This window comes from Mauremys reevesii, linkage group 18, assembly GCF_016161935.1.
Source record: "Mauremys reevesii isolate NIE-2019 linkage group 18, ASM1616193v1, whole genome shotgun sequence".
Classification (NCBI taxonomy): domain Eukaryota; kingdom Metazoa; phylum Chordata; order Testudines; family Geoemydidae; genus Mauremys; species Mauremys reevesii.
This window is the reverse complement of record NC_052640.1, coordinates 24,733,044-24,746,194: the sequence shown is the minus strand read 5'-3', so window position 1 is coordinate 24,746,194 and position 13,151 is coordinate 24,733,044. Positions and strand designations below refer to the sequence as shown.

General features: G+C 40.1%; 1 protein-coding gene across 3 annotated transcripts in view; it reads right to left on the bottom strand.

Moving 5' to 3' along the window:
- MED13L (mediator complex subunit 13L) overlaps window positions 1–13,151 on the bottom strand; it is a 364,465-nt gene that overhangs the window by 129,192 nt on the left and 222,122 nt on the right. Inside the window, exon 1 of one of the 3 annotated variants that reach the window (XM_039504875.1) lies at window positions 9,390–9,454. The exons of the other annotated variants lie outside the window; for them this stretch is intronic. The gene's annotated coding sequence lies outside the window, so the exon portion shown is untranslated. Of the gene's footprint in view, window positions 1–9,389; window positions 9,455–13,151 lie in introns of those variants that run through there. 3 annotated transcript variants of the gene reach the window in all.

The following is a 13,151-nucleotide window of genomic DNA, read 5'->3' as shown; positions in this document are numbered from 1 at the left end:
TTCCCAGCATGCACTGAAAGAAGGAGAAGGCAGCACGTAGGAAACTCCATGCAAGCCTGGAACCGAGCATCAGGCTGTTTCTCCTTCTGGATCCCTGGGGTCTGGAGGGGGGAAGGAGGGTAAGTGTCTGGGCAAGGGGGCCCCTGCAGCCGGGCTCTGAGGGGGAGGGAGTGCGGGTATCTGGGTTCGGGGGGGGAGCATGTGAGTAACTGGGCAAGGGGGGGCCTTGTGGCTCGGCTGTAGGGGGTACGGGGGGTTCAGGTGTACTGGCTGGGGGTGCACATGGCTGGGCTCTGGGGTGGGAGGAGGTATTATGGGTGTCTGGTTCCCCGGCTGGGCTCTGTGGGGAGGAAAGGGTAAAGAAACAGGAACTGAATTGTCATAGGTGTTTCTTTAACTCTCTACTCCTGGGAGAATTTTTGTGTGTGTCTGTATTGTTACAGACATACTTGCTGACTGGTATTTTGAAATAAATTACCAAATTAATTGAAACTGGAATGATTATGTAGTGTTACTTTGACAAATAAAATTTGCATAATTTTGCATAATTTCAAAATATTGTGCACAGAATTTTTTATTTTTTGGCGCAGAATACCCCCAGGAGTATTTATTTCACCAACTTCTGTTGGTAAAAGACATGAGCCTTTGAGCTTACTCAGAAGCTTGTCTCTCTCACCAACAGAAGTCGGTCCAATAAAAGATACAACCTCACCCACCTTGTCTCTCTAATATCCTTGCCAGACTGACAGTTACAACACTTGCCTTTGAAGAAGAAGATATTGAATGTGAACTCCATCTTAGAACAATTTCTTCCCTTGGTAAGAGACCAGCGATGTACACTCATTCTTACTTTTGTCAACAAACTCATGCCAAATATTACAGATCTCTGGGTTGAACAGCTCAGCTAATATTTATCAACTGTTAGCAAACGTCCTGGTAATGCAAGTGGTCGAAAAGGCAACCTTTATGGAAGGACTCTACCTCAGTCACACTCATTCTGGAAACAACATCTTTAAACTGACAGTAATTGCAGTGAACATTAAGAAAGATCAAACTGCAAACAAGAAAAATGGAAACAAAATTTAAAAAAAGGCCAAATAGCCACAAAATTTCAAACCTAGATGCTTTAATATTAGGCTGCTAACTCAGTATTTATGCTCCTAAATAAAACTGCCCTGATGTTCAGTCGGAATTACAAGTGCTCGGTACCAGTCACTTTTTTTTAGAAGCACAAGTTTTAATGCCCAAATTAGAAATTTGTGGTTAACATTTTACTATGCAAATTCTGTAGTACCTCCTGTGTGTTTAATTCAAAGCTTCAAGAAAGAGAAAATAATTCCTACATATATGTGTACATATACCATGGCATGAAAAGATATTTCACCAACAATGGAATAAATTATAACCACGAGGGAGACAGGTTTTTTTGTTGTTGTTTTTTTTTTGTTTTGTTTTTACTTTTGGATATTCCCAATTTAGCCCATATCAATGTGACGTAATTGCTCACTAGATGGTGAAGTACTTCGAATGGCAGTGGGGTGAGGGGAGGGGGAATTAAAACCACTCACAACAAATAGTTAATGCAGACTAATATGTGGAATCAACAAAATACATGACAGCATGTGCAAACATTGGAGGGAATCAAGATTTGTTTATTGCCACACGCATACTGAATTCATCACAAATAAGTGGAAATAAAACCTTTATACTACAATACGTTCTGTGTATAACACGTGCACTATATATGAGAATATGGGATAAAGATTTTATCATCAGTTGATAAGGCTGCAGTATTAGCAAATGGAGAGGACATGAACGAATTATGCAGATTATCTCAAAATAGTACCAATAAAGTCTTCAGCGTATACCACATCACATCACAATGCTTTCCATAAACAACATATTGTGTGTTTTAATAAACATTTCTCCGAAGTGACCATTTAACATGGAGGTTTGGATCCTGCATTCAGAACAGAAAGATGGAAACATTTCACTGGTTTGAAGTTGCTTGTGGTTTTGGAATGTTAGAAGGAAGATTAAGTCCTGATTCAGCAAGGCACTGAAGCACAGGTATAACTTTACGCAAATGAGTGGTTCCACTGACTTCACCAGCACCACTTGTACTCAAAGTTACGCGTATACTTAAGAATTTGTAGGCAAAGTGCCTGTGAGACACTAAAAATGTATGATAATTTGTAGCACTGATACAGTATAACATGAAATTCACCATCATGTATGTGGTATTATTATAAATATAGAATGTATTCAACCAAAATGAAGATTAATCTCACCACGGGTCTCTTCACACTACTCTTACACTCTTCTACAATTAAAAAAAAAATGCTAGTACCCCTCCACACTCCCCAATGTACTACCACAATATGTTAATCTATAAAATTGGACAAATTATAACTCCACACACACTTGTCTATTAAGAATGTAGCATCTTCAGCACATCTCCCCAGAAATGGAGTCAATACTCAGCACTGAGCAGGCAGGCTTCCAGAGAGGTAAGAACACTTGCAATCAAGTGCTAGCTTTGACAGTATTCATTAAAAATGGTTTTCAGAAAGATCTGAAGCTGTATTCCTAGACCTGACAGCAGCATATGGAATGGTCTGGCACATGGGGCTTTTAGTCAATTTGTCAAGAGTACTACCAGCATGGGCAGTCAACATCATTGATCTTCTCCTCCACAATAGAAGTTTCCAAGTGCACATGGGAGACAGTTAGCTCATGGAAAAGACAAACCAATGATCTACTCCAGGCTCTGTGCTGGAACCAACACTTTTCAACCTGTACACAAATGACCTTCCACTCACCCCGTCCTGCAAGTTCATCTATGCAGATGACATTTGCTTAGGTGTCCAAGCACGGTCATTCCCACAACTTGAAGAAACCCTAATACCATTGAGTAAGATGGATGAAGAGTGATGTTGGTGGCATTTACAACCACGTGTGACCAATACAGTTTTGACCATGTTCCATCTTTACAACACCAGAGAGACCAAGAACTGAATATCCTTCTGAATGGACATCACTTGAAATAAGAATCCTACCCAATCTACCTTGGAATAACCCTAGACAGATTTCTGGCATATCAATCACCCAAGGAAAACTGAGGCTAAGGTGAGGATGCATAACCACCATCTAAGCAAATTGGTCAGCACTTCTTGGACAGCAAATGATCAAACTCTCCTATCATCTGGTTTAGCCCTCTGTTACTCTGCTCCAGAATACTGTACTCTGGTCTGGCTCCAATCCATCTCACATCAAATTGATTGACACACAACTACATTCAAACACGCACATCATAACTGGGATGATTCGACCCTCACAAGTACAAGGGATCCCTGTGTTAAGCAACATCACTGCTCCAAACATCCATCGTGAGGATGATACAGCCATGCTGCTCATGGGTCCTTTTGAACCCATATCAAACCACAGCGGTATGGGTCAATGTGCAGTGTGATAAACTCAGGACAAACAGCTGCAAGGGAGGGGTAGGAATCAGTCCCAGAGGGTTAAAAGGCCCTCCTCCCTATCAACTGGGAGGCAACTACAGGTCAATCAGGTTCAGCTGAGAAAGGGTTACCAAGGTAGCAATTAGAATCAGCTGAGGGGGAGCTACCTGAGGTTAATTAGGATCAGCTGATTCCAACTTAGGGCTGCCTGAGACCTTTTTAAACCCTTCCCTGGGAGGAAGGAGGGGGCAGAGCAGAGAGAGAAGGAGCCCTGCTGCCAGGAGTGTTGGAGCAGCAAGACAGAGAGCCTCACCAGGAGGAGAGGCAGTACTCTCTCCCACAAGGGAGTAAAAATACTCTAAACAGGACTGGTGGAGATACGGGGAGCAGACTTCCCCGGTGTCCCAAGGGGGACCACATTACCCAAGCATGTCTCACCAGGGCTAAAAGCAGCAGAGGCTGGGGAGACTGAGAAGGTGCCTTGCCACAGCAGTCGCCTTCACACCTGGGGTCAATGAGAGGATCCCACATAATGCTGTGGTCAAAGACAGAAAATGTCACACATCACTCATGAATGTCCTCTGACCAGATTTTGACAGTGGTCTGAGGACCCTGCATTTCCACGATGTGGCTGCCACAAATTGGCTTCACAAGCTCCACATCCAATAAGAAGAAGATTAAGAATGTACCACTTATTGTATACTCTTTATATTGAAACTATGATAAAGCTTTGCTAGCTAATTAGTTAAGGTATTTTTAAAACAATTTGTTTTAAGTCGCCCATACCCAATAAGTTGAAAATTATAAATGGCTTCCTTCCCTCTAAACAGTGACAAGAAGGAGATGATGATTCATAGCTTTTAGAATCTTCCTCAGCATTCCCAGTCAGCACAGACTATGCTCAAATAATGATCTGCAAGATGACTCATTCCACATGCAACATTAAACATAAAATAGAAAATAAATTCATGAACAGTTACACCGAACTAACTTCTAACAGATTAATTTACAAAACAGACTTTAAAAACTAGCATAGAGGTTCCAGATTCCTGGAGATATACTTTTTGCCATCTCCCATTTTATCTATCCGGAATTTTTCGGCTCTGACAAGCATTCTCTCCTTTGTTAATAGAGAACAGCAAGACAACAAAGAGAACAGCCACTTGCTCTACAGTAAATGTGGTTCTTTGAGATGTTGTTGTCAGTATGGATCCCACTAAAGATGCACATGCACTCTATGAGCACAAGATTGGTATCTTTTGGATAGCAGTGTCTGTCAGTGCCATACACGCATCCTGTGCCTCTTTATGCTCCCTTGACAAATCATAATGGGTGGAGTGTTCACAACCCTCTCTTAATTCCCTTGCAATTCAAAGCCCTTGTTGCTGAGGACTCCAAAAAGGGGAATGGGAGGATGGGATCCACACTGAGAACATCATCTCAAAGAACCATAGTTACTGTAAGGTAAAGTAACTGTTCTTTCTTCTTTGAGTATGTGTCAGTGTGGACCCCACTGTAAGTGACAAGCAATCAGTACCTCTGTGGACTGTGGAAATGAGGAGCTGAAACTGCATCAATCAAATAAAGATTGAAGCACTGCTCTCCCAAACTTGGTATCAGACCTGGTAGTAACAGTGGAAGCGCTAGAGAATATAAGGTGTCATCTGCTGATGGTGTTTTTTTCCATTGTGGTATCTAGACTGCTATTATCAATTCAGTTCAGAGTCAGTGGATGGAGAAAATTCAGTGCATATTGTATATACACCTCTACCCCGATATAATGCTGTCCTCGTGAGTCAAAAAATGTTACCGTGTTAGAAGTGAAACCACGTTATATTGAACTTGCTTTGATCTGCCGGAATGCGCAGCCCCGCCCCCCTGGAGCGCTGCTTTACCGCGTTATAGCCGCATTTGTGTTATATCGGGTTACATTATATCGGGGTAGAGGTGTACCTAGAATAAATGGTCATGTCTATGCTAGTAATTCTGGAGAAATCGCCCACCATTACCCTACCACAGTTGCAGTTTAGCTGACAGGAACAAGTTTGGAAGTCAAATACAAACAGGGCTTCTGAGTTTTAACCGTCTGTTGTTGATTTGCCTATGCCCTGTTTATACTACTGTTACTGTTGGTGGATCTACAACAGTGGTAATGCAACCATGGAAGATTTCCCCAAAGCAGCTATTTCACACAAGGTCTTAGAGAGGGTGCTTTTAATAATTCAGATACTGTTTATAACACAGATACATTAACTATAGTGTAGTTACATTATAACTACAGAGTAGCAGCAGTATAGTTTAGTTTTTGTTATATGTAATTACCATTAAATCAGAGAACCAGGAAATGTACTTAATCCCTGAATTAGTAAATATTATCCTTTTAGTCTCATACTTAACACACGTTTTTATTCAGAGTCCTGATACATTAACTACATGATAACTATACTGTAATTACTATGAAGTTATAACTGCCTCCCTAATGAAAATAAATACATTTAATCTTAAGGCTCCTTACCACAATTGATTATTGACCATCCTATAAACTTTGGCTTAAATGAAAAATTATTACTACTTCATAGTTGACAGAAATATTTCTCAGCACCACTTTCTAGTAGTAAAATTAAGGTATGACTTTCTACACGAGTTCTCTCAATTCATTCACTTTTCTGGCAGTGGAGACAGTGGTTTTAAAATCACTGAGTATGTTTGGGGTTGTGGGAAGGTGCAATGCCCTAGTGTGAGCTCAAATACATGGTGCCCGAGGTTTTAATAAAACAGTAATAAAAGCAGAGGGCAGCTAAAGAAAACCTTACCACCTAGCAGCTGCACTGCATCAGCACAAAGGTATACTTTAAACACGATACATCTCTCCACAGCCTTTCATAAACATTTTCAAATACACAAAAGACTTAGAAACTAAAACCACAAATCATTTTAATCACAGTTTTTCAGCATCTCCCTTGAATCAACACTGCATAGCTGGTATAAAACAAGTGTAAAACAAAATTAATGTTAAAAAAGAAAGAAATTATTAATGACAGTAAATGTAACAGGGGAAGATCAACAACACAAAAATTCAACTCAAGACCGACCTAGGGACAGACACACCATATCAAAGCAATATTGATAATATGATGTTGTACTAGGACAGGTTTTCTAAAAACAAAGACAGAAACTTTATAAAGAGATCATCACTTAGAAAAACTATTGTGAAAAAACATTACCACCATCTATCTTCTGATTCAGATTCTTCTGGCAGTTTCTTCATGGTATGAATTCTAAACACATGAAAATCTACCTGACAGCAATTTGCAATATTTTTACAATATTTGTGTGCATGTGTGTGTGTGTATGTATAAGAAGTTACTGCTAATGAGTTAGTATGGTTCATTTTCAATAATAACAAATAAAATCATTGTATCAAAGTTGTGCTTTGTGACTATGCAAAACTCATGGACAAAATTATTTTTTCTAACAATTTTACTACAGTGTTACAGTGTTTTTTATACTTTATTTCATTTTCACGTCATTATTCCAGAAGTATGATTCTTACTGTTTATTATTTATTAACATATTAAATTAGAAAATAACTAATTCTAAGAAAAGCTGTTAAAATGTCAGATTGTTTCCTTATCTTCCCTTCTCTGTCTATTTAAACAGTGCCCACAGAATGTGACCCTCGGTCTATAACTGGGGTTTCTAGGCACTAACTGAATATAAAGAAATAATAATAATCTGCAAATACTTATGTATCCACATAACTGTATTTTCATGAGTAGTCCCATTGCAGTCACTGGAACTTTCATGTAAGTAAATTAATGTACATGCATAAGTGTTTGCAGGATCTTGTTCTTAGGTAGGTAAAGTCTGTTATACAAATTTTCATTTGCTTTCTAATAGTATGCCCTTTATGTTTTACAAAAAATAAATCTTTTAACAGTAAAATAAAACTGTTTGCAATTTATTTAATTATACATTACAGAACAAGCTGTTTGCTCATTTTATAGTTTTTGTCTCAAAACCATCCACAAACCATATTTTTTTTAAATATCAGTGAGTCAAATACACAACTAAAAGGAACAGTGTAATAATAATAAACAACTCTTATTCATGTTTGTTTCTACATTGATGATATGTGGCTTGAGGAACCACAGAAGAAAGTTTGCAGACGTTCCTTTTGTTTTTCCCATAATTTATTTCTTTCTGTCTGACTGGCCCCTTACCCAAAGCTCAGTGTGAATTACAAGTGGTTAACATGACTTTCAAGTATTAAAAAAGAGGTTTATAAGTAATTTTCCTATCGAGTTTGGTAACATCTGCAGCACTTTAATACTATTTCTGACCAGCGCTATGCTTTACAAGGTATTATCAGGGATCTAGACAAACTACCATTACATTCCTACTGACCACAGAGTTAAGAGCCTGCCTCAATGGGGCCAGGTTTGCATGGTGAGCAAAAGATAAGTTCTCCACTATTCTATTTTTCTAGGGAATAAAGTATATTATACTACTAAGCAGTCAGATATATTATTTTATAGCTGGTAAAGCCCCTGGGTAATGAAGAATGAGCACAATTGCCACAGGCAGCTCTACAGGAAAAACAGAACTGTGCAAAACGATGACAGCTGTTCCAGCGCTGTTTCGGTACGAATGCAGCAGAGACGAGTGTATCAACTGAGCTATTTCTGCTCATCAGCTGCAGCCTCTAGCATGTGAATGGAAACTGTTCACACACACAGTTATATGTGAATATACTGAGAGAGAAAAACAGTGTGTGTATGTGTTTCTCTCTATATGTATGTATATCTACCTATCTCGGAGAGAGATTATTTAAAGTAGAGGAAGGAAGAAAATCAGAGACTAGAGGTAACATTTTCAAAAAAGTGTCTAAAACACTTAGGCCCCTAAATCTCACTGAAAGTCAGTAGGACTTTGAAGTCTAAGAGCTATATTTTCAAAGGCATTTAGGCACCTAACTCCCATTGATTTCAATGAGAGTTAAATGCCTAGCTCCCTTAAAAAATCTGGCCCCTAGTTACTTATGTTACTTGGAACCAGATTTTTAAAGGTATTTAGACACCCAGAAGGATTTTCAAAAAAGCACATGGGTGCCTTACTCCAATTCAAATAAAAGGGAGTTAGGCATCTAGGTGTGTTTGGAAATCCCTCTAGGTGTCTATGTGCATCTTAAGATGCCTGATACTTTCAACAATCTGTGCCTTGGGCACTTTTCAATATTTTTTTTTAGAATTCCAATCAAGATGAAAACAGTATTTAAACAAACATTTTTTTAGATATGGGAAAAATTAACAAGGCTTCTTTTAAACAGCTTAGTAGGCAGCATAGGAAACCAGCTTGCTTACTGTTGACAGAATGGTGTTCACCTAGTAGTTATTTCTGCACCACCTTCATACTGTCTAGCAAGGCTGACTGACTGAGTTTCTGATTTTCTAGCTTTTGAGTGTGTGTAATTGGACACGCATCCTTATTCTTGCTTAGTAAACTCTGTTTATTTTTTAATTTACTTTTTTCCTGGAAATTAATTTCTTTAATCTGTTTAGTGTGCCATGATGCAGTATGCAAGAATTCTACTTGATTCACTTCAACACTGAGCCATTTATATAAAAAGAGGCTAATAATATTAAATAGCTTAACACTGCAAATATCATAGCAATAGAGTGTTTTTTAACCAATCACTTCTTTCTAAAAATGATCAGGGAGTTTTGAATTATGAAGCATGAAGGGACTTAAAATTACCAGAGCTTTACAAAATTGTGAAAGTACTTGATTTCAGATGTGATTCCAGTATTCACCAAAAATTACAAAAAGTTTAAATCTTTCAAAAATAAATTCATGTCTGGAAGATTTTCACTTCTAATCATACATTTTTACCATTTAAAAAGTAATACTTAGCCTTTTACATACTGTTTGATATCTTCAAAACATGAACTAATTTAATCCTTATAACACTTCTGTGAGGCAGGTGGGGGACAGAGAAGGTAAGTATTACTGTTCCTGTTTTAGAAATGGAAAACAAACAGCAGTTAAGTTATTGCCCATGGTCATATAGCAAGTTAGTAATAGAGTCAGAGTTCCAAGATAAAGCATCTGGTACTTAGCCCACGATATCCACTGGGCTGCTATAATACTGGACGTCAAAAGACTTTATCCTTTTTTATTATTCACCAACCTCCAAAAATCTGTTCTGCAATGATTGTTTATTAAATTAGCAGATAAAACCAGCATTGTCAATATCAAATGTTCAAAACTTGTGAGTCAAACCTCAAAAATTAAAAAGTTTGTCTTAAAACTCAGTAGATATAACAGCCACCACTACTGTCCCCCTCCTCACATGTATCACCTTCCTGATATTTTCACATTTCAGGGAAGCTGCCCACCTCCATTTTATATATGATCATCTCAGGTTCGAAGTTCAACATTCAATACACACACTAAAATGCAGCCCTTCCTGTTTGATCCTCAGAGGGAATCCAATATACCCACACTTATCTCCTCTATCTTCCCCACTTTCTACTAAGTCTAGTCAATTACCCCTCACACTTTCTCCCTTCAGGTTACCCCTACATTCACTCCCCTGCTGTTTTCCCTCCTTTCTCTTCATCATCTGCTCCCCATCACATTCTTCCTCTCTATCACACCACATTCCTCAGACTCACTTTCTCCTGCAAGGGTTAAAGAGACATGTCAGCCATTTTGCTGACAGTAATGAGAGATAATAGCCATTTTAGATATGGGCAAAACTTTGAAGGAGAAATACAAAACGCATGAAAACCCTTAAAAAGAACCACAAATGTTTGGCAATATTGTAAGGGCACATTACTTCCATGTGCCTATGCACAAAACATGGTCTGCAGTTATACCAGATACCAGCATACTTTCACTGCACTGTAAAGCCTGGTCTACACTAGGCGTTTAAACCGGTTTTAGGAGCGTAAAACCGATTTAACGCCACACCCGTCCACACTAAGAGGCCCTTTATATCGGTATAAAGGGCTCTTTAAACTGGTTTCTGTACTCCTCCCTAACGAGAGGAGTAGCGCTAATATCGGATTGGGGTTAGTGTGGCCGCAGATCGACGGTATTGGCCTCCGGGCGGTATCCCACAGTGCACCACTGACCGCTCTGGACAGCAATCTGAACTCGGCTGCAGTGGCCAGGTAAACAGGAAAAGCCCTGCGAACTTTTGAATATTTCCTGTTTGCCTAGCGTGGAGCTCAGATCAGCACATGTGGCGATGCAGTTAAAAATCAAAATAAAGAAAGAGCTCCCGCATGGACCATGCGGATGTGATCGCTGTAAGGGCAGGCAAATCTGTTCTATCAGCGCTCCGTTACAGAAGACGAAATTCAAAATCATTTTTAAAAAATCTCCAGACAGACGCCATAGCAGGGGCTCAGCGCACTGCTGCGTGACAAACGTAACGGAAAGCCCAAGAATCAAATGGACGCTCATGGACTGGAGGACTCAAGCTATCCCACAGTTCCTGCAGTCTCTGAAAAGTATTTGCATTCTTGGCTGAGCTCCAAATGCTTCTAGGGTCAAACACAGTGTCCGCGGTGGGTCAGGGCATAGCTCGGCAATTTACACCCCACCCACCCACCCCCAGAAGTGAAAGGGAAAACAATCCTCTCTTGACTCTTTAACATGTCACCCTATCTTTACTGAATGCTACAGATAGACCCGATGCTGCAGCACTCAACACCAACATCCTTGCTCCCCCCCGCCATGGGTGGCTGATGGTGCAATACGACTGGTATCCGTCCTCGTCATCAGCCTATTGGCACATGGGGCAGTGCAAAAGGACTGGTAACCATGCAGACTAGCATCGGTGAGGTCTATCAAGGGTGCCTGGCCCTAATTTTTCCTGGTAGATGGTACAGTATGGCTGATAACCATCGTCGTCATAGCAACAGGGGGCTGAGCTCTGTCAGCCCCCACCCTTCAAGTGTAAAAAAGATTCAATTGCCCTGGACTAGCAGAGGATGCTGGGCTCTCCTCCACACTCCTTACTGTCCTGTCTGGACTATCATAGCAGCTGGAGGCTGCCTTCCACTCATTTCTCACTAAGAAGTCAGTGTGTCTTATTCCTGCATTCTTTATTACTTCATCACACAAGTGGGGGGACAATGCTACGGTAGCCCAGGAAGGCTGGGGGAAGAACAGAATCAACAGGTGGAGTTGTTGCAGGAGCACCCCCTGTGAATAGCATACAGCTCATAATTTCTGCAGGATCTGACACAGAGCAGCTGTGCTCTCTGATACAGTGGTTCTCTAGTACACTTGCCCATATTCTAGGCAGGACTGATTCTATTTTTAGATACCAAAAGGAGGGATTGACTCTGGGAGTCATTCCCAATTTTGTTTTTGCGCCTGGCTAAGAGCAGCCAGGGGCACTTATGACAGCAGCAAATGGTGCAAAACGACTGGTAGCCATGCTCATCTTTTTACCAATTTATGGATTGGTAGATGGTGCAGTATGGCTGATAACCATCTCTGCTGTCATGCAAAAGCAAAAGCATGCTGCTGTGTAGCGCTGCTGAATCGCCTCTGTCAGCGGCATCTAGTACACATACGGTGACAGTCACAAAAGGCAAAACAGGCTCCATGATTGCCATGCTATGGCATCTGCCAGGGCAATCCAGGGAAAAAAGGCGCGAAATGCTTGTCTGCCGTTGCTTTCCCAGAGGAAGGAGTGACTGACGACATTTACCCAGAACCACCCGCGACAATGATTTTTGCCCCATCAGGCACTGGGATCTCAACCCGGAAATTCCAAGGGGCGGGGGAGGCTGCGGGAACTATGGGATAGCTACGGAATAGCTACCCACAGTGCAACACTCCAGAAGTCGATGCTAGCCTCGGACCGTGGACGCACACCACCGATTTAATGTGTTTAGTGTGGCCGCGCGCACTCGATTTTATACAATCTGTTTTACAAAACCGGTTTATGCAAATTCGGAATAGTCCCGTAGTGTAGACGTACCCTAAGACACAAAGTTAAATGCTTTCAAGAACCAAGAACGTACGCCATACGTTGTTCTGAAATGTGTTCTCCCTCCTATTTGTTGTAACAAGAATGTTAGCATTATATTGTGTATTATTCAACAATATTACTAAACAGTGAGTTTTACTGACAGGGAGGTACAAATTCACCAGCCACTATTGGCTTGCCTGTACTAGGGCTTCAACCAGTGCAGATGAACCAGTGGTGGGATTGGTAGACATTTTTTGCTAAATTTATCCAATGCAGACAAAGTCAATGAAAACTGAATGCACATCAAAGGGGCAGTATTTGGTTCTGAACATCTAAATACTATACCAGAAGATCACACCTTCATTGTGTCTGTTAAAAAATACTTAGAAGACTGTTAGATACAAAAGTCCATTTTATTTTTGGTACTCTCCACTGATAAACTGATGCAAATTAATTTAGATTAGATTAGATGTATTATATATTGTTCTTAAATTACAGCGTTTATTTTAGGATTACTAATACTACTAATGCATAGTAATTATATAGCACTTTTCATCTTCAATGCATTTTACACATATTAAATACATCCTCAAGACTTCCCCTGTTATGTAGGCAAGTATGACTAAACATGTTGAACTGAATAGCATATGAATTCCACGGTAAACTAAACCTCCAGTAACAAAATCCTCGAC